Source organism: Colius striatus, chromosome 1 (genome assembly GCF_028858725.1).
Source record: "Colius striatus isolate bColStr4 chromosome 1, bColStr4.1.hap1, whole genome shotgun sequence".
NCBI classification, from domain to species: domain Eukaryota; kingdom Metazoa; phylum Chordata; class Aves; order Coliiformes; family Coliidae; genus Colius; species Colius striatus.
Window position 1 is genome coordinate 168,164,094 of NC_084759.1, and position 26,211 is coordinate 168,190,304.

Consider the following 26,211-nt stretch of genomic DNA (forward strand, 5'->3'; position numbering starts at 1 on the left):
TCCTCAGAGAACTTACAGATGAAAATAAAGTAGTTTATTGCAAAAAAGAATAGTGTCTGTATCTGTCATTAACCCCAATAACTTGCATAGAGTATAGTGAGGCATATAAAACACTGATAGCAGTGAGATCTGAATCATACAAGACAGTTATTCCAGCCAAGGCATTGCTTAAAGACAGGAGCTCACAGATATCTGTACTATGCTATGCTACCATCTCTGCCAGCCAGGTAATTTATGTTCTGTTATGTACAATATCTGAATATCGTGCCTCAGGCAGCTTGTTTTCTTACAACAGTTTCCTCTTCTATAAAAATAGTATTGAAAAAAATGTTATGCAAAATACCTGCTGTGCTATAATTAACTTATAAATGAATTTTTGTCTATTGGTATTGTATTTAAAACTTTAAATGTAATTATAATAAAGTAAGTACCGGCATATATGTTATGGTGATTATATGAAAAGCAATTATCTAGAAATTAAACCCATGTTGTATTCATTTTACATATATGGATATACTCTATGTTTTATTTTTTAAAACTTTTGCAAACTATATTAGGATTCCAATGCCAGAAAAGAATGTTTCCATGATCAAATCACAAGGCTTTTTTTGAATGCAAATATCAGTTTATCTTTTTCTAAAATTTTATGTAAATGCATGCAACTCCAAAATGATTTGGAAAAGCAAATCATCTGCTTAGATCCCAGTGATACAAATCCTCTGTACTGCTAGGTACTCTTCCAAATCTGGCAGAATTGGGCTGTTTATAGATAGTACTTTAAAAAAAATACTATGTGAAAATATCATTTAGTAGATTATGAATTCAAACATTCACAAGTTAGGAACTGTCTAAGTCAGTTAAATTCACTCTCTTTTTTGTACACTTGCATGATGGCACAAGGCACTTTCCTTGTAATGGCTTTCTGCAGGAACTCTGTCTCCTCTGGTGAGTCATTTTTATAGTATTGTTTGAGTGTGGTGATGTAGAAATTTTTCTCCATTATTGAAATAATGCCCTTCATCTACTGTTTGTTTAGTGTTGTCTCAGCCTTGAAACTGAGAAATATCAAACTTTTATTCCAGAAGGGATAAACTTGGGTAACTGACAAAATTCACATAGTTCTTAGTTTTTAACACATGTAACTTGTCTCTATCTAAAATCTTCCACCTCCTCAGATTAGGATTCTGATTTTGGATTAGAGTGCTGTCGGGACCTTCATCAACTTCCTGCCCCAGACAGCTCCTCTCCTAAAGTCTCCAAAATCTGGGCTTTATTTTAAAGTACCTAACTTCACCTATATTTGGCCAGGTTTGCAATTAAGATTGTGGGTATTCAGAGAAGGTATCGGCTCAAAGCAAAATCACTCTGGACACTTTTAATCAGCAAGAAACATCTGTTAAGTGCTTTCAGCATATGACTACAAATTTTACTTGCCAGATGTTGCTTTTCAAATGATTGCTAGCAAATCAACTTCTTAGAGAGCCCAGATGCTTCTAGTTGTGCAGCCAGAGAAGGGAGATGGCTACCATACCATAAGTTAACAATAAGATTTTGTTGAAAGCAGTTGTCAACATTTGATTAAATGTTAATTATTATTCTTTTTGTAAGGCTATATATTCACTCCTTAGACCAAATTTCCATATATCTACAGACTGTGTTCTCTAGAGAAACAGTGTGTTTGATCAAGTCAACAGGGAAATTGAAGGTAATTTTAAAACTTGCAAAGTGACAGGCAAGTAAGGTTGAAGCTGAGAACAGGGTACTATAAAAGGTAGAAGGAAAAAGTCACTCATCCATAGGAAGCAGTATAGCAAGGAAAATTCATTATAAATGCATTTGTGGGAGAGTATGAGTCTTAAGCATGCTTATTCTAAGGATGGAGATACAAAGCCTGCTCCTGAAGCTTTCAGAATCCAGATCCTGGAAACAGGGAGTTTGGATGCTGAGGCCCCAACCCAGTACTGCAGGAGTGTGAGCACAGGCTGGACAGGGATGTGTGTTTTAAATCCTGAACTGAACACAGCATGCAGTAGAAAATCGTCATAGAAATATCTCACCCACCCCCAAGAGTTGTGACGTGTCTCAGTGGCCCTTCACAGCTTCATAGACAAACCAGTAGGGTAAGTAGGCTTCTTGTCAGTTTTGTTGTTCTGTTTGGTTTTCCCCATTTTTAGTGTCATTGATCCATTACATCCACCTCTTTTTGGATTTAGATCTCAAAATGTGGACAGATTCAACTGGAATTCTCTGATGAAGCTGTTTTTCATGGAAAAAAAAATTGTAAAAACTTTAGTTTTTCAGAGAACTGTTTTATCATCTTATGATAAAACACCACAGAAGACTGCTTTCTGATGGAAACTTGTTGATTGCTTCCCTGTTATTGGGGAGCTCAGACTGTGGCTCTGATCTAACCCCATCCCACCAGAGCTTCCAATCACACAGCACACAGGCTATGACACAGAGACTGTCAATCAGCTCTGGATGAGTGGAAAGAAGTTTTGGAGCTGAGGGAACACTTCAAAATCTACTATCTAAGTGTAAGAAGCCGTGCAAACATGCAGATATATCACACATTGTGTGGACATTGAGTGAATGTTTGTGCAACTCTAAGAACTGGAATATTCTATGATCCTGTTTAAAAGCCTACATATGGACTCTTCTCTACTTCTACCATGGAGCAGAGCACTTCAGAGCTTCAGGTCTCCACCCCAAAGCATCTAGTTCCCAGCTTCCCACCATTGTCCGTCCAACAGCTTGTATGGGCTTCCATACAGGAAAGAACAGGACAACAGGTTGTTGCTCTCAAGATCTCAGAATCCAGTATATTTTGGAGACTTTCTGTGAAGTATGTTGGCTGTGGCTAAAGTAAAAATTTTATTTCCTTTTACACTTTATTTTCCTACAAGAAAGATTAAAAATGTGCCTTGATGAAATGACAACTTTTTTTCCCTCTTCTCAGAACAGATAATTTTTCCATGAGGTGGATATTCGAACTTGTTTTGGATATTTGTGGGAAAGACATGGATAATTGGCCCTGGTTTTTGTTTCCCTTTATATGTAATACATTTTTCTTTACCATATATCTCTAAGGAGAGAGAAGGTGAAACTGTTCTGTTCATTTTATGAATTCAAAATTGGAACAAAGGGAATAGAGGCAAAATTGTAGACTGTATATCAGAATAAAATTGAACACTTCATATGTAAGCAGAGGTATTGTTGACTTTATTTGTAAAGCTTGACCTAAAATCTTCTGAGCATCAAACATTGGATTTGAGGAGCCAGAAACCAAGGAACAAATAGTGAGAATTTCAGTTAATGTGACTTTCTCATTATTTCTTTGAAAGGCAGAGGTACAATCCAATTTTATAAAGTAACACTGAATTGCCATGACCATGAAGCCATTTTAGTATAATTTTCTAAGAAATATTTGCACCTGTTTCTGGGCATATACGTTTGCATCTGCACATTTGTTCAAATTATTGATCAGTTTAAACTGACAGGAAAGAGATTTCAGAAATATCTGAAGTAGTCATTAACCTACAGTTACAGTTAATAGTTAACTACAAGTTTTGAAAACAGGATGCTAGGAAAAGGTATTGGATCTGCTGAAGAAATAGGGAAAATGGAAACATCAGTTATTTGGTTTTCATTTTCGGAGTGTCTGCATGTCAGAGAAATTTTAAACCAGAAGACATGACACAAGTTCACTAGAACATGTTAACATTAACAGTGTTGGTTTTGTTTGTATGTCATTGCCTGTTAAACCATCTATTTCAAAAGTATTTCATCATAAGAGTCTGAGATCCCATGAAAGCTTCTCACATCTTGTCCTGATTTATTACGAGTTCAGTCTGGGCAGTGAACTGAATGAGACCTGGGCTATGTAAGGGAAAAAAATTAAAAAGTGCTGTGCTTATGTATTAAAAATATGAGAAAAAGAAAGTGCACACAACAATGGTTTCTGTTGATAGCTTTTCTTAGTTGTGTTCATGTGTGTATGTGCATGTGTATGCTTGTGTTTGATTGCTTTTCCAGAGGAAGCACAGTAATAGGCAGTGACACTACTTACCTTAGGGGAAATGGAACACTTCCCGAAGAGAAGCTTATAAAAGCTGAAATCTCAGTCTTATTTTCTTCCTGCCTTAAATACAAAATACAAAAAGGCAAGCACCAAACCTAATGTCGCAGCATGCTGGAGCATGATGTATACTTTACCTGTTCTGCAATCCTCAGTAGAGAACCTCATCAGCTAAAGGACATTATGGTTTCCACTACATATTGGAAAAAGAATTATTTCATGCCTCAATGCTACAGTCCCTGCTCCCAGGCATCACCAATTGTGTTAGGATATTGATATTATCCCTATTTTCACTGATAAAGTCAGTGGGAGTTGTAGGGATGAGCTGTTGACAGTGCTGTGTTGTGTCCTACACCTTTTTCTCTGACAGAGAACATCTTGTAGGCTCAGGAACGGTAGTCTCAGTTCCCTATTATACTGGATCTCATTAGTTGGATACTGTAACCTCTTACTCCTGGAAGACAAAGCTTCAAATAATGCCCTACTCTGACTTTGCAGCCCTCGGAGCATGTTCATTTGCTCATGGAAATGCAATCTTCTTGTCAGTGCAGGCTCAAAACAAGGGAATATGTTCCCTGTCAAGGAAAACTGCAGACAATTGACAAGCAGACTAACTCTCTCTAGTTATGAAGAGGTCCTTTTAAGGGCTGATAATTTAATCAAATGTGAGCTTTTTTAAAAAAAAATATGAAAAGAGAAAAAAACTCCTGAGATGGAAGTAAATTGTCTTCCAAAGTTCGTGTTCTCAGATTTAAAGTATTGCAGCTTCTCAGCTAAGGACTGTAACAAGCAAAGTTCATTTAAACACCAGGTTTCACACTGAGAACACCCAATGGAACCACAGAATCTTTTAGATGCACTTTTGCAAATAAAGGGAGCTCAGCAAAGGTACTGAGCATATCTGGTTAAATCTCCTATGGTAACAGCTTGGCAAAGTCATAGTGAAAACAATGTTTCATTACAGAACTTTAGGGCAAATTAGGTTTACCCTGATGGTAGACAAAAGCATTCTCAAAGGACACAGTGGACACAGTCACATAACCCAGAAAAATGTGTAAATAATGTAGATATTGCTTGCATGGATGTATTTAATTGATGGTGTTTGTGCTAGCAAGGATCACACCTGAAGCTAAGTCTTGCAAGATTTTTGCACTATTCATATCTATCACCAGTAAAATTACTTTACCTCAAAACATTTAAATAGAAAATAATGTACTTTGAAGGAAGGGAGCAACTATATCATATAACACAACACATAGCTGGTTTCCTGAATGTGTCAACATAACACGGAGGACTCAGATACATTTTTGGCCAGTCTAAAACAGGAAAAGGAAAAGATGCATTAGGGGATGAGTGAGATAATTTGTACTATTGCAGCTGGAATACTTTCAGGATCTAAGATAGTCTCCTGCTCACAAAAAACAGTTTAACAAATATTACACTATGCTCCACTGTCTGATGTAAATATGTGATCACACACATAGTGAATTTGAGTAATTATTTAAAGGGCTGCAGGTGGGGTATATGTAGCTAACAGCTACTATGAAACCTATCACCTTTTCCTTACTTGTTATCAGTTGAGACATGGGAAAGAAGATTGAAAACTACAATGGAATAAGAGTATTAAAGTCAAAGAATGAAGATATATCTAATTTATGTTGGTTACTTTTGAAAGTAATTTGCAGTTATGAATAGTAGCATATAATGGACTGGTATGACTGGCATATATGACATTATCTGTTTGATCCTGCTATTAACAATGACCTACAGAAATTGTGTTTGTCCAATTGGATTCTTCTGCACACAACTATATGCATTTATATATATAATCTGTGATTCCTAAGAGATTAAGTTGTCATTTACTATTTGAAATGCCATAGTTTGAGTCTGTAAAGCACATACAAATCCATCTCATAGAGCTCACCTTTCTGAATTCAGATGACGTCCTGATTTAAAGCATTTCTCATGAAACATACACAAACAATTGTAGTAGCTTTCTTTTGAGAAGACTTTCCTGAAGCAAACAGGCCAGGCTTCGATTCTTGAACACCGTAGTGATGAGTTCAGTTCATTTCAGCCTAGGCAATCTTGAAGATTAAACATCTCTCTCTCCAATTGCAGACTATTTGGGGAATTATTTGAGTTCTTCTTTAAACTTATATCCTGATCAATATTTCATTGATGAGATCAGCACAGGATCTGCAGTGTTCAGAGAATATGGCGTCTTTTGTGCTATGAGGTCATAGCATAAATAAGAAACTACTTAACAGCTTCACACCTTGCAAATTGAAATACAAAATCAAGGGGAAAGCAAAATGTAAAAGGCAATGGAGAAATGAGGTAACTAAACATCTTCCAGCAAAATACCCACGTCACAAAACTCTTCCTCTGCTCTGGTCCCCTTCAGAGATGAGATTAATTCCTTGTATTTCAGTATTTCAGTGTGAGAACTCTAGTATAAACTGCACCAGGTTACACAAAGCTTTGGTGTACTCAAGCCAAGGCATTGTTAGATTTGGTCCATATCTTTAGGAACTTCATTCTGCATGTGGACCTTTTAATCTCTATGGAACTTTTCACAAGAGTAAGTAGACTCCAGTATAGTTTCCATCACCTGGCCTTAAAATTGTGGCCATTTGTCATTTAAGTAATTGTAATAGCTCTGCATACAATAACAGTAAAAGTCCAAGGATAAAACCTACTTTTATATAACTGATTTCATACTATAGCTTATTACAATAATTTTGTGGCATCTAATTTCCTGGAGCTATATTACTTTACAATTTATGCTCTTTTCTCAAATAGTTTTTACAAAATAGTTAGGTCATATAGAGGCCAGGAGATATTTGTTATTTTATGGATATCAAAATCTCAATTAATATTAAACATATCTCCAATGGCATAATACAAAACTGTTTTAATCCATTTATCAGGGAATGAGTCTGTACAAATGAGACTTTATATAATCATATACATAGCAAATTGTGTTAGAACTGTTAGCATAGTCTTTAGGAGGTCTCAGGTGTACATTTAAAATTTGAGATTCATTGTACTTTGGCATTTTCACAACTGTTGTCTCTAAAAGCAAGTGATGTGAATCATCACAATGATTCCTTAGACAATGCTTCTTTCTACCACGATCTATTCTGTTTTTCCATGAAATCTTGGAAATGAAAGTGTTCTTGGTCATTGGCTTTAAAATCATCTAAATTTAAAACTTGTGCATATGCCTGTAATCAGAGCACTGCTTTCAACTAGCCAAATAATCTCTTTTCAATAATTACATGCACTATTTGTAGCATATATGAGTTCCTGAATCACTTTCACTTCCTATAAATGTGACATCTACATGTTAACTTTCACCTTTTTTTAACCAGTATAGTAGATAAAATTTCCCAGATTCATGATTTCTTAAATTAGTTTTCATAGAATTTGAGGAGATATGTAACGTATGTCATATCGATCCCAACAGATTTCAGGAGCAGTCTTGTGACACTTAATCCAGAAAATGCCAATGTAAATACACATCAACTCAGGATCTGCTTCTGGAAGCAAAATATTTCCTAATGCTTTGAAAAAGGAGACATGATACATGGTACAGGTGTATTTACTTTATCCCTCTAAAGGTGGCTAGTTATGCCAACATATAGATTAAAAGGAAAAAAAATAATTGTTGGAATGGTCCAACACTCTTTTTCCTTATTTTCTTAGGAAATGTTCTTAGGAAAATGAAATAGTTTGTTAACTGATTGATGGTGTTAGAAAACCAGATAGGTTTTCAAGTTCCGAGTTCTACTATCAAGTAATAGATAACTAAATAAATGACGAAGCATGGATTTAAATAAATAAATGAATAAAAAAAAATAATAAATGTTCTAATTCAATTAATCTTCTTTTCATTTGATGTCACATGGTCACCAACCAAACACTTTCTTATTATGCATAATCTTTAGACCATCATGACTGTAACAACAGTACATACACATGCACACAAAAAGAACTTTTCCAGTGCTGAATGGCTTTAGACCTCCAGAAAATAGTACCAACAAAGCTGTAAGTATTAGGAAAATTCCATTGAAATAAGTTGTGGAAATTGAATTTAAAATATAATCTTTTGCTTCTTAAATATAATCTTACACTTCTTAAGTATACTAACTTGGTGTTTTAAAATGCTGTAACAATCTCAATACAATAAAGGAAAAACAGCAGGGCTTCTAAAGGAATAGAAAGTAATGAATCTATTCCACTGGAATCCTTGATTTCAGGAGAACAAGATTTTTTTATCTCTTTCTCTGGATTTTTTTTGATAATAAGTTTATCAAAAGGCTAAGCATACATATGATACTATGGTTGCATTTGAAGAGTTTGGATTTTATGCTGTAAACGATATATCAAAAAAAGTAATGGAATTGCATCAAAACACACATCTCTTTAAATGTCTTCACAAAGATATAGCTCCTAAATGTAATTATTTTCATGTCCTAACTTTAATGTATTTTTCTCCCAAACAATAGGGATTTAGAGTTTGTTTTTGAATAAAGCATTGCACAAAAATGTGGTCTACACAATGAGAAAAGTATCTCCATTGCAACTAACATTTGCTCAATGTGGAGATGCCTAGTTACCATAAAGGCTTCTCTCTGAGATGCTCCTAAGTATGATGCATTACAGCTGGACAATGGTAAGTTACAGGATCTATATATGAGGAGACTTGAAGAACAGAAGTGACAGATGTGATCATCTTGTCAGATCTTTTATACCCCAAGGGGCAAACATTCTAAGAAACAGGATTAGTGAGAGAACTTGAAGAATATTTCATCTCATTTTGAAGATGAAATTGTCATATCCCTTGGGAAGTCTATTGCATAGTTTAATTGCACTTTCTTCTTGTAAATTGCATCTTATTTAATCAAGTCATTAGATATTTTTATGCTTTTGCCTGTCATGCTGAAAAACCTCTCCTTACGCATCTTTTGCACGTGCAAGTACCAGCATATCAAGTTCTTGACCTTTTTTATGATAAGATGAAAAGAGGAGTTGATATCAGAAGAGCAGGTCAATGTGTTACAATCTAAGATAAAAATTAAAGAAATAGCATCATTACATAAAAAGCTCATTTCTATGCTATGTAGGAGTATTGGTGAGGAATTGAAATAGACATCAGCGATATGCCACCAGGGAAATATCCACAGACACCTGAAGATTTTGGGGACTTGATATGCAACACAGAAAGCATGTAGAGGACCTTCCCAGAAACTTCTTTCCAGATAATAAGAAAGAATTGTATGTTGAAGTTCAGTCTTGGATTAGGTAAACAGTATTCCAGGGACATTATCTTTCATAGAATCATAGAAAAGACAGCATTTATGGTTCTGATGCATCACAAAACTTTTAGATCATTCTCTTTCAAATATATATATTTTTTTCCCCAAAAGTAGATTCATAGACTCATAGACTCATAGACTCATAGACTCATAGACTCATAGACTCATCCTGAAGTTTCCTTCACCAAAAAGTGCTTGCCTATTTTGTACTGTTGTTCATCTCAAATCTTTTCATCCTCTTCTTCTCCTGAAAAGAAAGAGAGATTACAAACTAAACTTGAAGTGGAAAATGTTTCCAGGAATGCGAAGGGTCAACCATATAATCACTGGCATCAAACAGAGTTAGGCTGAGCCTTTAAACATGGAGACATCATGTTAGTTTCTTAATCTAATTTTGAATCCTTCAGGATGAAAGTAATTAGCATTATTATTGAATTTTATCCATTTAGAGTATGTCCTCTAGGGTGTTGCACTAATTGACTTTTCTATAACTGCAAATGGGGTTTTATGCATTATCAGTCATATTAATAAATAAGCATTATAATTTTAATCGTTCCAGCTGGGACTATTTTAGTTAAAGGTCATGTTTTGTTCAAAAGCTGTATGGTTTAAATGTTGTCAAGTTTAGAATTAAGAAGATAAAATGCAATTAAACTTCCTTTTATCTCAACTGTTCTCCCTGAAATTATTCCAGGATGACTATAGTAAAAAGCAGAAACAAACTCACCTTCTGAAGTTAGATTTCATCTATTCTGTATTAAAATCTTGTGAAAGACTATTCTTTCATGACTAAACTTGACATTTTAGACAGAAAGAAAATACACTGGAAAGAAATTACAAGTTTTCTATTGGACAGGCCAAAATTCAGGAGTGATATTCAGTGCAGACTACACAAGCATAACTGACTCAAGGGTTTCTTCCTCTTTTCTATCTTTATTACATTTTAATTGCATGTTTACCTCAAAATAACTTTTAGACTTACATAGAATGCATATTATTTTCAATATATTGACATTTTAGCAGTAGCTATTATATCTGAAACGTGAGCACTGGAATCTACAATACCAAAAGACTGTTTCAAATTGATATGTTAGCCCAGTATGGGATTACTTTTATATTTTAATGGCAGTTTAGAAGATGAAGTTACCAGACAAATCACCAAACTGGGAAAAGAAAGCAAGCTCAACTTTGACTGTTTAATTCAAATCCACATAATATTATGATAATTGTAGTAAATTGAATTTGGTTTATAACAGGAATTTCAAAAAACACCAAAGGCAAGATGAGTCCATCAGAGTTTTTAAGACACTAACAGGGTTGTATAAAGGTTTTATTCTACTTTTACAAAGTTGTTCTTTATCATTTAAGGCAAATACCCCAAGGTGGATGGGATATAGCAAAATTTCTGAAAATATTATAGCCTGGATTTGTATGATTAGAGCTGCTAAAGAGAATGCAACTACAATACATTGGCAGACCATCTGCCAGGCATAAGGTTTCTGAATATGGATCCAGTTGAGAAAATGAATTTTTAGAGATTTTGGACTAAAGCCTATGAAGAATATTGCATTTCTGTTTAAAACACTTATTTCTGCAACAGCGACACTTTGAGAATATGAGTTCTGAAAATACGAATGGAAAATAAGAGATTCCAACTAAAGTCAAAGTCAAGCTGAATAAGCTGTGAGTACATAGAATCTGCTAAAGTGCAAGGCAAATTAATTTCTTTCCTATTTATAATTGATACGTGTCCCATGCATTTGGCTAATGATAAAGTGATCTGATTCATATTGGTTTTTCTGACACTAATATGGCTGTGACTTACACATATTGTTTAATTGAGTGGCTGATTTTACTCATTCAAAAGACTCTTGATGTCACTGTATTTTAAATTCACTATGATAACTACTCAACTAAAAAGCCATGACTGTGTATAGATATCTAAGATATGAGACAATGGGATTCAATAATCGTCTGCTAACTCTAGTATTGTTCTGATTTTAGACACTAGGTGTGTCCTTTATTTAAACCTCATATGCCCTATTCTCTGACCAGCAGAGGATACTCTCCTAACCCTTAAATCCCCTGCTATTCTAGGATCTTTTCCTTTGCAGAAAAAAACCCAAAAACAAAACCAAAAAGTATTTCTATATAGAGTCAAAAAAAGCAAGTGGAGGGTGTGACAAATTCCCACACAAAGCAGTGAGCAGTAACAGACACTGTTCAATAACAGACACACTGTGCACTGAAGAACTGGCTCTGGAGACTGCTTTTGCCAATCAATCTCCTCATAAAATTCACAGAAGAACAACACAAACCACTAAAGGAGTCCATAACATACCTTTGAAAACGCTTGAAGAAACATGGTGTGTCTTTTAGGCATCCAACCAAGAGTATCACACCTTTAAGCAAAATGGCTACTTTTAATGTGATCCCATTAATTGCGATATCTCCCTGCAATGTTGTATCAGAAACAATGTCACCAAATAGCCTAATCGGTACATCCTCCCACTGGGAGAACTACATGTGATTCATGCAGGCATAAATGAAGCTGCATCCTATTAGCTAAAGGAGGTACAAGTGCTTGGAGACATTGGGGTCCGTATGAAAAACAAACCTCCAAAATACATGGTCAGTCTTACATTATCTTGCTATGTTTGCCTTACTTTGAAGAGGAAAATGTAGCATTAATGAGCGGTGACTTATATTACTTGGGTCCCCATAAAGAGTTGCTTCTTTTCTTGATTTTGAGAGAAAAAAGAGTCTTTGTGATTGCAAAATGAAAAGTGGTTCTAGTAACAGGCTGACAGCATCCTGTTTGCACTGTAAAGCACTTATTTTTGTTTCCCACTGGATGTGACAACCCCATTGTTGTCCATCTGCTATTTCTTCTGAGCCATAACAATGAAAGACAAACTGGAATTTGTATGCAGTAATATCACCATCAGACTTAAATATTTTCAAAGTCTTGCACATTGAATGAAACCAAGAAAATATGTGTCTCTGTCAGCAAAGCTCACTCTTCAGAAGTAAACCTGTACGGCTAAGTGTTTTGGATCACAGTATATAACTGAAAAAAACCCCTGAATTATGCTTGAGCATTAGCAAAAGTTAAGAGTGATGAAGTTTGAAACACCAGGAACATACAATTGTTCTGAAATCCCATCATTGAAATGTGTTATTATTTGGTTCTGCTGCTGTCTCAGTCAGGGAAAGTATTTAAAATACAAATCAGTGGGCGTTAATGTTGGGATGAAATCTTAAGACATTAGTTTTCTAAAAAAACTCACAAATCACTTCCTTTGCTTGAGAAGGCAGATGCACCATTTTGAAGAGCCCCAAGAAAGAGAAAGTAGAACACATGTCTTGCTGTTTTAAACTTCACAGTCTAACTGGAGAAACTTACTTTGTGCCAATAGGCATTGTGAACAACTCACTCAACTTCTCTGCCAATATGGCAATTTGCATAGCATTACCCATAATGCTTCACATTGTGCCTTTGCTTTGAAAACAGATTTAATTGAGCCTTGCTGAGCTGCATTAATGTGTCTGTTTAAATTGAGCAAATCTAATTAGCTCTCATGAAAGTTATGCCACCTCTGGTGCAGCAAAGCTAATGCAATTAAAGTCAGCCAGATGTATTGAGTATTGTAAACATGCAGTCTGACTGGTGGAGAATAGTTCAGTATTCATCAGAGACTGGACAGTTTTGTAACAGCTGCACTCTCTACAGCATAGAAGTATACATTATGCTGTGTATATGACTATTTTAAAATGCCAAGGATTCTTCACTCTACAACAGTACATGTTATAAGAACAAGACAATCTCATCTATATCTGGGGAAACCCAAGACCACTACTTTTTTTAAGAGGTCACTATTTTTATATATAGCATTACTACAAAATCAGTATTTACTAAACATTATGTAGACAAAGACTATTTCCATTGGAAATAGCTTCCAAAGTTCTTGACTATGTGCCTTTATGAACTGGATTTTTGAAAAAGCTGGAACAAGACAGTAATTAGAGTAACTAAGGGAACTCCAAGATGCTCTTTGATCCCAATCAGAAGATGCTTAATAAGGTAAAAGTGTATTTTATTGAAATGGTTAATTATTTTTAGTACATTTTCCTTGGATCAGATACCATGTTCTAGTCAACTGCTATCTAAAAATAAGATTTTTTTAAACTCTTACAGTGATTTGTTTTCAATATTGGTCTTAATATCTGTTTTTGTAGATATCATGCAAAAAAAGAAATAATTTCCAAAGGCCAAAGGCTCTTCTGTCAATAAGGCAATTTACAGAGGATTACTAATAACTATAAAGTTGTGTTTTTTCTTTGAACAGCTCATTCAGGAGAAGTGCAGATTTATCTGTGTGTCTTCTATGTAGTCATTCATTGGTTTTGCTTTGCATTCCCTTCCTAGAATGCCACTGATTGAATGATTGAAAAAAGATATTGACTTTTCCTCTGCTAATTGATAATCTTCTTCTTCCTTATTTATTCAATTAAGCTATAATTACAGGCAGTGGTAATAAAGTCTGCTATTTCACACTGTGGAAAAGGCACTCAGTGGAAAATAAGGTATGTCATGTTCTCTATATTCTCCCTAGATTTTGGACATATCATTTTCTAACTTTTAAACTTTCCTATCTGTGAAATGAACATAGCAGCATCTAAAGAAATTATTAATCAGCTTCCCTGTCATGATCCAAAAGAGAGTTTCAGAGGCATAAACACTATAGAATGAAAGAAATATTTATAGTTGAGCTATTCAGAAATAGTAGGTTAAACATAGATTAGAAGAGTATCAGTTCTGGAAGGACCAATGAGTCACACATTGTTTGGCTGAAGGAAGAATATGAAGAGGTTTTTGGGTTTGTTTTTTTTTTTGTTTATTGTTTGGTTTGTTTGGCTACTGGACACAATGCAGATTCCTCTGATATTCTTCATCTTAATCTTATAAAAATATATTTCTGTTGGGCACTAAGAGATGTTCTTTACCACACAGTATTAACTGGTTCATTTGTCCCTTAAAAGCCATCATTTTAAGAAATTAAACACCTGATATTTTGTAGAATCGTAGAATAGTTTGGGTTGGAAGGGATCTTTAAAAGTCATCTATTCCAACACCCCCTGCAACAAGCAGGAACAGCTTCAACTAGATCACTAGATTTAGTGGTGATGACTAGATTTTTTGTAATGGGAGACAAAAAACTCTCTCTAACGTGGAAAAGTAAAGATAGCACAACTTGTGGTGTGTGTTCATCCACCACTGACAGCAATTTTTCAACTATGCAAGAGTGCACGTCACAAAGTACTACTTTCATTTCTCAACAGTAGTTTGCACCAGAAATCAGAATTCTATTGTACTGCTGGACAAACTGATTCAATGACCTGTCACTGATTTGCCTTTCAATGAAAAAACATGTCTTTCTTTTCCATAATCTGTACATTCATTGTGTTTATGCCACTGGCATGATGGTGATATTGTTTTTTTTAAAGGTATGGGTTTGGAGTGAAATACTTGTTATCCTGAAAAATTAGCATTGTTTTGGTACTTGAAATAAAAAAATGGGAAAAAAAGAAGTGGGTTGAGAAAGAAGATAAGTTTTCTGAGTAAAATGAACAGGCTTCTCAACTATCACAGTGACTTGTTTATCCTAAAGAAACATCATTTGAAGAAAATTCAAGCTGAGGGAGGAAAGGGAGAAAATGCTACATTCAGAGGAATAGAGTCACTGAACCGAGGTGTTAGTTAAATAACAAAAGCAATTATTTTGAACTAAGCAAGATATACATCTCAAAAAATGAGACAGCAGTTGCAAGTTGACATCTACTGCTGCTGCCTCAGCCCTGCCAGAGGTTCATTAACACCTTCAGAAACACCTGTACTCAGACAAAAAGGGATCTTTTTCATGAGAAAAAAAAGAGACCTGTACCAGCTAAATGAAGACCTATTTCACCTTGTGAACAGGCAGCATGTAACGAACAAAGAAATACCAGAAGATTCAAGATCATTAAAAGAATTATTAAAGATCTATAAGTGGCCAAAACATAAAGACTTCTCTCAGTAAATGTATCTTTTCTTTTCAAATGAAGTGGTATTGTAGCTACTTGGTAATTAGACATATCATACTAGCTAGTTGTAATTCCAGAGTCAGATATTTAAGAGTAATTTAAGAAATGTTCTGTAAATCTTACAGATGGCACAGTTGAGATGGGGAAAGGAGTAGGATCATTCTGTTTGTCTTCATAACCCATTTTGCCTGAAACAGAAACATAAAGTGTTGTCCACTGAATTTCATCTGTGAGCATTCAAGTTCAACATGTTGATATCCAACTAATGGCTAGCTGAAAATAATGGCAGCACTGAAACATCCACCCAAAGTCCTAGTTCAGAGAATAGCAACTGCAGGTTTTTTCTTCCAATCCTGTGGTCTCCAGGCTATGGGGGGTTTGCTCATATGGGTAGAGGACAAATGCCCACCCTCCTTGCCATTTCTTCTCTGGTTTCATTCATTGAAGCAAAAATGGTGATTTTTGGTTTTTTTTGTTTTTTTTTTTTTTAATTTCTGGTAACACTTCTGGAAAGGTGCTGCCATGTGCCACCATTAACCACTGTTTCCTTAGATTGTTTGTTTTAGAAACAATACTAGGCCTTCCAAAAAGGAGTGGGAAAGAGTCTTCTTGGTTTAAAACTGCTCACTGAATGCAGTTTTAAAATCTCACATTAGCTTTGACATAGCAGTTGATGAACAGTAACATAGTGGGATACATTGTATTATATAACAGCATTGTGACTGTTATTTTATACCACTACTAGTAAGAGAAAAAAATCAAACACAAAAAAATTACTGTTTTATAAAAAGTTGTGAGAAGAAGAAAAGTCTGATGAGACCCTGAAGAACTCAGAATTATCAAAAGAAATATATTTTTTTTAAAAGTATGGACTAGCTGTATGCATATGTAGGGGAGAAATAATTGAGGTCCTTTGGTAAGCTTCTAGAGGCAGTTGCCAACAACCTGACAGTATAATACAGTACAAAATGCTCTAGGAGTGGTAGGGTTCAGATGCAGAAACACTTCTGACTGGACTGAGAAGATGTAATCAAAGTGATCTTAAATTTATTAATTCTGACAAACAAAAGAAGAACCAAGGACCTGAGAACAAGACTTACAAAATACATTTACAAACAACATTTTTAGAGATGAAAGGAAACCTTAGTATAACATAAAGACTAATGTAATAGGATTATGGTGGGACACAAAGGTGAAATTCAAGCTCTGAATTAAATGAGATAACAGAAGAAATCTCTCCTTGAGCTTTAGGAACTGTCATTTTTTTCTTGCCAAGTTAATCACATCCTAAACATAATGCTTAGATCTTTTCCTTATCTTTATTTTGCTGTATTTCTAGCATGTATACATATGCCCAAACAAATGTTTAAGTTTACTAACATCAGCACATGCATGTGCAAATTGAGTTGCTGCAACACTTTGTACTGCTTTTACCTGATAAATAGCCTCAAAAACTATTTCTGATAGCCAGTTTCAGTATTTAGGCAAAAGTATTTAGTACTCCAGTAAAACAGGGATCACACAGGCAAGGAGCCTTACTTCATGAGACTTTATTTATTAGCAAAAGCAATTGCAGATAACTAAACATTTAGCAATAGTTTAATTAGCATGCAACAACAAATTTTGTCTGCTTCCTGTAGCATCAAAGGAATCCCTCTTGCGTATCCTCCACGTAGCTGATTAAAGTCATCATTGCTCCAGACCTTAATCCTAACAAAAAACAATTGAATATAAAAAATTACTTTAATATTAAAATTATTTGGAAATATATCTACAGAGGTCATATTAATTTTACTTATTATGGCTGTGAAAATTGTTTTTGAGTCACTTTGTTATATAATTTCAATTGGAAGATTGTTAGTTTATAAATGAATCAGGGTATCAAGTCAGCCTATCACACTGATTATAAGTATAGAAGATAAATTGATTAAACATTAGTTATAAAAGCAGAGCACCATAACAGGTACAAGGTCAGAGAGCAAAAGTAATGAGAAGTAATATGAGAGCAATGTAATGATCAGGGCACCAGGACTGCAGGTGGAAAGAAAGAGTAATGATACTGATTAGTAGAAACTGGAGGAGTAACATGACTAAAACACAACACGAACTGAGGGAATAAAATGAATAACATACAACAAATTCATATCTCTTTTGTTGGCAGCAAGCCCTTAATATTAGAAAATCAAATGAAAATTGTTGGTTACCAAAATCAATTTGCAAGCCAGCCTTGGGGAAATGTGCATATGCCACTAGAGAAGATTTACTTTTGCAAGATATATCAGATTCTGGCAACCATGTTGGTTATTAAGATAACATATGAAGTTATTTATGCAACACTTTAGAGAAAAGAAGAGTGCATACTTATTGCAGGTAACAGAAAGTCAAAATAAAATGAGATTTTTCTAGCAGGTGCAAAATTTTATGTGAACTTTGTACCCAGTTCACAGCAATATCTAAGTGAGAACAACGTTCTGTTACCTCCATTCCAGAGCACAGGAATAATATCAGCTTAAGGCTGCAACTAATTAAGATTTATAGAATGTCTTCAGCATAGTTTTAACTTTTGTGGAAGGAAGCTCTCTATATCTTTTCTCCCCACTCTAGTACTAGAATTCAAGTGTTTGTTTGTTTGTCTGTTTGTTCTTTAGAAAAGCAACACACTCAGAGAAACTATGATCACCACAACCATACAGATGAAATTTCTTTTTCTTCTCTGACAACTCCTGATCACCACAAGCCACACAATATCTAGAAAAATAATTGCTCAACACACCCAACAAATACTTTTCAAAAATTCTTCATGTCTTCAAAATATGAAAAAGACTTTTAAAACAAACAGCCCCATTCTATAACGCTTTTCCTTACACACAACCTAGCTATTAAGAGGTCTAACCACTCCTTAGCAAGCAGTTTCTTTAAACTGCATTTTCCTCACCTGAGCTCCAAAGTATCCCTACCTACATGTTTAATACATCAAACAAAGTTTCTTTTCTCATTTTCATGAGCCCATTCCAGTCAGAGTTACTACTTGGGGGATCACAGATGCATTCTATAAAAGAAGCATATAAATGCTTTGAATTTAATGGAACAGTTGGTTTTGGGTTTTGTGGATTTTTTTTTTTTTTTTTTTTGATAAGCTCAGAAAAAATCTGCTTTAAAGCAAGAAACAAGAAAACATTCCCCTTTTTTTTTTTTTCCTATGTTACTAGTAATTCTGACCTCTCCAGTTGTGAAATGCTGCTCCTGAATCCATATTCTTTCTTTAACAGTACATTAAATATAAATGCGGGTCTTTCCTGTATCTTCCTCTGCTTTGAGGGGATAGATGCTTGAAATCTCCCTTAACAGAGTAATTCTTGCCTGATGTAATTTACTGGCTAGTATAACAATTTAAAGAGGATTAGAAAAAGAAAAAACTCACATAAACTGAGACTGGGCAACATGTATCTTTAAATGAAACCAGATTGTCTGTGGTAGAAGAGAAAAAACTAAATACACAAATTTCAGGTAAGATTTGTCAAACTTCTACACAGAAAACTAAGTTTTGTTTCTACTTTATTCACCACTTTGTGTACTGTTTTCTTGTTGATGCACTGTATTATAGAAGTATCCTGGCTGCAACAAGATCATCTTCTTCCCAGTATAACTTTCAGGAAAAGAATGTAGGAAAACTTTCAATGAGAGATCTGTGAGTGGCTCTGGTTTGTGAATGTTCCTCAAGATCCGATGCCTTTGCAATAGTTATTTTACTCTGTCTAGGTAAAACCAGAAAAGAAAGGCTGGAGACTTTCAAATAATGTGCGGGCTTGCATGTGTCAAAGAGTAGATGCCCTCTGTGAGCTATCTAATGGGTTATAACAGAAAACTCTGAATGGGAGGGATGAGGCAGAAACTTTCATTGAAAAGTCAGCCTCTATCTTAAACTGTTAAAAGAGGTGAAATCTATCTCAGGCAGCATCCTTTCAAAGACATGTGGGCATCAAAGACATTTTAAGAGCAGTTATGATCTCATTAATATTTACATATTAGTGGATGTCAGGAAGTTGGGGGCATCACTTTCTTCTGTTGTATCCAGTGACAGGACAGGGGGTAATGGGATGAAGTGGGAATGCAAAAAAGTTCCATTTAAACATAAGGAAAAACTATTTTACTGTGAGGGAGCCCTGGCACAGGCTGTCCAGTGAGGTTGTGGAGTCTCCTCCGGAGGTTTTCAAAACCTGCCTGAATGTGTTCCTGTGTGACCTGATCTAAATGGACCAACTTTGGCAGGGAGGTTGGACTTGATGATCACTAAAGGTCCTTTCCAAACCCTACTATTCTATGATTCTATGAATAACTGTAACTCAAACTCCCTTTAAGAGTCTTGCCTCCTGTTAGTCTATTGTGGTGATAGGATGGGTCAATTAGGAAGCTCAAAAAGCTATAGTGGGACTACTGAAGGCATATATGAGGCAGTGGGATCTCAGTGAATTGAAGCATCAGACCCAAGGTTTATTATGATCACTGAGACTTGTACACCCAGAAAAGAGAAAAGGTGCAGAGACTGAAACTTAAAATACGTCTGAAAAGCACAGAAATTAATATTGATTCTGATATCCAGCTAACTCAACAACATACAGGCTTTGCAGTTGGCTGGACTCCTTCTGTAAAGTGGTGCAAAGCTAACTGAGGGAGCAGAGACATATATTGATTCTATATGGTGAGCCCACTTGTCACAGTACTAGGTCAGCAGAATTACAAGTTTGTGTTGTGAGGCATAGAAATTGATGGTATAAACCCCAGCCTGTCAGTAGAGCTGATTCTCTCACGTAGACTTCATAATGACAAGCTGCATCTAGACTTACTGATTCATGTCTTAGCTTAAGTCTCTGTCTTTGCAGAATTCCCAATCCTGCAGTGAGGGCTGGGATAAGAAAGAAGACATTACCAGGAATAATATCTGTAGGGATGAGAGGCTGAAGGCATTGCATCAATAAGATTCTGACCTAAGATTCGTTAGCTCCATAAAATTCCTTGACACAGATCAGAACCACATTACATTACCAAATGATGGTGCCAGAGTGCTGTGCCCAGATAAGGGATGATGCACTAGTCAGAGGCATGCCATGTTGCAGGAAGAGCAGAGTTATTTATGTGAGCTAACACACAGAGGTGCAATCACTTTTGAAATCAGTGCAAAATCTTTCTTCCTGCTGAGCTCAATTTTGGAATCTAATGAGTTCATTAAACATAAAAATTGTACAGCCCTCATATCTGAGCACTGTACTATAAGTTTTCATCTGAAATGACCTCCAGCTCAGAGAAGACCTGCAATTTCACCTCTTACAAATTAATCCTACACAAACCCAGTATGATACATGAATCATATAAAATCTTTCTGTAGTATTTTTAAGGCCTAGGGGGACACCTGTTCTGAGGATTAAAAAAATAACCTGATATTTGCAGCCAGAATTTATTGAATATCATTTTTAAAGATGTTCTATTCATCAAACACTGTTGAATGGATACATATGGTCCAGAGTTTTCCAAAGAATTTCTAGCCGTTGATAGGTTTGTGGACTATATCTTGAATCCTGTCCAAAAAGCAAGGAGAAAGACTGAGAAATGGTCTTTTGAAGACTTCTCCAAAGAATGCTTGGATAAAAGCCCAAAAAGTAGCTTCATGGTGATATCGTCAGGAAGTGCATACTTAACCTGGGGAAATATGGTCATCTAAATAGCTGTATGCTCTGGTGTGTCTTTGTGTGTAGCAACAGGGATTTTACATGCGGCTTTACATAATCTTTATACCATCCTCAAGAAAAGTGCAGCTCCACAAGGACAGGTGTCTATATTTTAACAGAGAATCAATCCAAGTGGTAGAGCAGCCATGCTTACAACTAAAAATTTTTGAAAGTCTTGGATATTCAATACAAATGCTATAATCCTTTAGACCTAGTGAAGTCCTGCCTACAGGGATCATAGCAGTAGCAATACATTTCCAAATAAGTAAAGTACAGATGTATTTGTGTATTTGTGTACAGATATTCCATCTTGGCCAAGAAGGACAAAGGCATCCTGGGATGCATCAAGAAGACTGTGGCCAGTAGGTCAAGGGAGGTTCTCCCCCTTTACTCTGGTGAGGCCTCATCTGGAGTACTGTGTCCAATTCTGGGCTCCTCAGCTCAAGAGGGACAGAGAAGTTCTGGAGAGAGTCCAGCACAGGGCCACCAAGATGATCAGAGGACTGGAACATCTTTCATACAAGGAAAGGCTGCGGGAACTGGGGCTGTTTAGTCTGGAGAAAAGGAGATTGAGGGGGGATCATATTAACATTTACAAATATCTAAATGGTTGGTGTCAGAAGGTTGGGGCATCTCTTTTTTCTGTTGTATCTGTAAAGAGGACAAGGGGTAATGAGGTGAAGCTGGAGCACAAAAAATTCCATTTAAATGTAAGAAATAACTATTTTACTGTCCAGGTGGGGAAGCCTTGGCACAGGCTGCCCAGAGAGGATGTGGAGTCTCCTTCCTTGGAGGTCTTCAAGACCCGCCTGGACACGTTCCCATGTGACCTAATCTAGGTAGACCTGCTTCTGCAGGGGGGTTAGACTAGATCTCTAAAGGTCCCTTCCAACCCCTATTATTCTATGATTCTATGCATTTCTGGAGGAAAAAGAAAAATAAGTCTGCTGCAGATTCAGTGTTGTTATACTTGTGTGGTAGTTTGAGCCTGGCTGGATGCCAGGTGCCCACCACACTGCTCTATCCCTCACCTCCTCAGCAAGCCAGGGAAGGGGAGAAAATAAGATGGGAGTCTCGTGGGTTGAGATAAAAGCAGTTTAATAAATAAGCAGCAAAGCCGCTCGCACGGGAAGCAAAGCAAAAGCAGATAAGCTGTTACTCTCTACTTCCCATCAGCAGCGATGTCCGGCCATCTCCCGAGAAGCAGGGCTTCAGTACGCGTAGCGGTTGCTTTTGGAAGGCCAGAAATGAATCTTGCCTCACCTTCCTGCTCCTCTCCCCCAGTTTATATTACTGAGCTGACATTGTATGGTATGGAATATCTCCTTGATCAGCCTGGGTCAGCTGTCCTGGCCATAGTCCCTCCCAAGATCATGCCCACTCACAGCTATTGGTGAAGGTGGGGGAAGGAATGCTGGAGGGACAGCCCTGATGCTGTGCGAGCAGTAGTCATAATATTGATATCAACAGTAAGTACAGCACTGCAAGAGCTGCTGCGGAAAATCACTACCGTCCCAGACCCACTACAACTTAAACCCATTGCTTTGCTTTCCAGGGCATGTTAAGGACGAGTAGGTTTTTATCCAAAGGCTACATCTGAGACAGTATCTGGCTGTTGAGGACAGCTAAAGAGGTGGACTGATGAATGCTAATGAGATTTTAAACTTTCACTTACCCGGATGGGTAAATAACGAATAAGAACCACATTTGGGAAACTGAAAACAAAGCAGTAAAAAGCAGAATTTCTGGAGTGCAATGTGTTTTGCAGCTTGTCCAGCTCTCAACCAGCTTCTGTGATGATTCAGCTTTAGGAATCAGTTCCAGATTAGTCATAATTTCTTCAGGAGAAAGGTCCATTACAAATCATTCATTTTATGATTTTCTCTACCCATAAACTGAACAGGGCTAAGCTATCATGTCTGAGCCTTGCCTCATAATTGTTCACATTATTAATGTAATTCTAGGCATGGTTTTGAATTGTGTTGACTAGAACTTGCCTAAGCGTGATTTGGAGGTTAGTGTAGCCTAGGATTAGATATAGTCACTCTGTGTCAGGCCACAAGTAAGTGTAACTACAGAGATGTACCTTTGATGTAGCAGTGGAACTTGGAGCCAGAAAACAGTTCTTGGTCCATTTGATATGAGTTTAATACTGCATAAATTGTATATATGGCTATGTATATATTTCCTGAGATGCTCATCTTGCTTTTGTGTGCAAAAATACAACTTGTACTAACACAAAGTTGAAAGTCATTTAGAGAAACTTAATATTCATCAAAATTATAGAAGGTTTGTGAAAAACACACAATTGCTGATCAGGAACCTTTTCTATAATCCCTATGCTTGACTGGGTGTCCTAGCCCTCCAGCAATATAAAGTGTTGTGTGTCCTCCCAAAGTAGAGATCTAGAGATATATTTTTCTTTAATCCCAAAGGAGCCCCTTTACAGAATCGTAAATGGAATGAGATAGCAATTGGAAAAAATAATGCTTTGGACATACTACTCTGAGACAATTAGTTCATTATTTTCTCCAAGGCTGCTTTCTCAAGGAGAAAGATCATTTACTTATGTCTTCACAAGAAAACAGAGGTTCTCCTTTCTCACTTTCATCCTGTCAATGACTAAACTGTAAGTTTCAAAACCTGATTTTAACCATAGAAAGTATGAGCACTTTTAAGAATAATCAAGTTCAATTTAGTCCAGCTCGGTCATAATCATCTGATGTCAAATTTCTTCTTTAAGTAGCACAGAATATAATTAGGATAGGAATGACTATGTACTTACTACCTGTTAGCAAATTCTGACTTCTTCAATGTGAGCTTTATCTTTGGATTTTATATATAGACCTTATTGTTTCTTATAAATCTCTCTATGCATTTAGTGAAGCAGCCTATTTCAAGTTTATTATAAACTACTACACAGGAAGCCACTTCAAAGTGCTGCAGGATATCATCAGTAAGTTATTAAATCAGATTAGCATACTTGATACTCAGTCACTTGACCTACCTGATGGATGTCTATATAAAGTACAAAAATACAATGCTCCCTTCCATATTTTTTGTTAAACTGAGAGAATATGTTGGCATTTCAGTAGTCTGCAGTTTCACTTCTTGGAATCTCTCTGATTTCTTTGGAAAACCTCCTAGGATGACAACTTTTTATTTTCCTCCAAGCTTAAACATCTTTGCATAGAGATGTATGTCAAGAGGATGGGGCATCATCTTTTTCTGTAATGTCCAGTGACCGGACCAGGAGTAATGGACAAAAGTTGGAACAGAAAAAGTTCCACTTAAACAAAAAGAAAAAATGTCTTTACTGTGAGGATGAGGGAGCCCTGGCACAGGCTCCCCAGGGAAGATATGGAGTCTCCTTCTCTAGAGGATTTCAAAACCTGCCAGACATGTTCCTGTGTGATCTCATCTAGGTGGACCTACTCCGTCAGGGGAGTTGGACTAGATGATCTCTGGAGGCCCCTTCCAACCCTACCATTCTGTAATTCTGTGATTTGAAATTCACAAAAATTGTGATAAAGTAATTTTTCAAACTCCTTGTTCTTGTAAGTGACTAAAAGGACAATTTTTTTATGCCAGCAGTAAAATACAAACAAGAATGAAAATTGATTACTTTTAACAATTTAAATTTTATTTCTACCGCTTTTATTTGTGCATGAAGAGTTATATCAGCTTTGCTATTATGTTCTGTGTAAGATATAGATTCTTTTTGCAAATCTGGAATCTTTCCATCATTAATAGTGAAGTCTGGCATAATTTTAGAATGTAATATGGTTTAATAGTCTGAGGATATAGTTTCAGACAAACAGTGCTAAATTATTTTCTGTATTGTGGTTTTGGCCATGTTTTAGAGGGGGATTAATGTACTTATTAATAATCTAAACTACCATTAAATCAATCTTTTTTACTTCTATCACTGATCGGTCCTCCAAGAAAGTTCCTCAGCAACCAAATACCCGTTGCCCAAGTGACAATTTTTCATGAGATTAAGGTCCAGTTGCATGCAAAAAATCCTCACAATAAAACAAAAAAGCTTTAATCCTAAGTATCTGATTGAACTATTTTGTGCCAGGTAATGCTGTTTGACGACCTACTGAATTTATGCCACACTTTTGTCTCATGACCAATGTCATCTTTTTCAAGTGTTACAAATTACAAAATGTTTTAAAGAAATAAGAATATCAGGAGGAATTAGGCAAATGTTTAGGTATGGAGAGTGAACACGTCACCTGAATCTGTCCACTTTCAATGGTTTGAGTCATAGCAGTGATAAATACCAATAGAAATCTGGTGGCTTTTTGCTTAAACATGAGAGACGTGACTCATGCAACATGGCCTCAGAAATGCATATGTACAAGTGAGTCTGTGCATAGGGAAGCTGCAAAAAATAATTAAGGTTTTGACTGATGATGATTTAAAACCAGAGTTTTGTTTGATTTTTTTCACACAATATCTCTTAATGATACATCAACTTCCAATTTCTACAACTTTTCTGTATTGATTACAATTAGAACCTAACTCTCATTTTTAAAGTAATAGCAATGTACCTGATTACTGTTTTTGTCTATTTCTGGCATGTAGTGGTAAAAATCTTCCACAAAGTCCTTGAAAGAGTAATTCAGATGTAGGAGAGGGCAAGGACTGGAGACTACCTAAACCAGGCAACTCAAATTATTTTTCTATTATATAATGGAAATGGTCAGGAAAAAACACATTAAGTCCATTGAATATCATTCATATTTAAATAATTTCTTCCAACTCACATCATATCAGGACATCCTAGATGGATCTATATTCTGAAAACTCACTTTGGCTCAGTTATGTCTGGCATTTGGCTTTGCTAATATTTTTAGCTGACTGGTTTGGAAACACAACCTTTGGCTACCCAACATTTTCAGTTGCAAAGCTTCCAGACCTTGAAGTATAGGAGTGAAATTCTCCGGGTAATCTCACTGTAAAGGAAAAAAATGATAAAATTTTCATTAGTGGC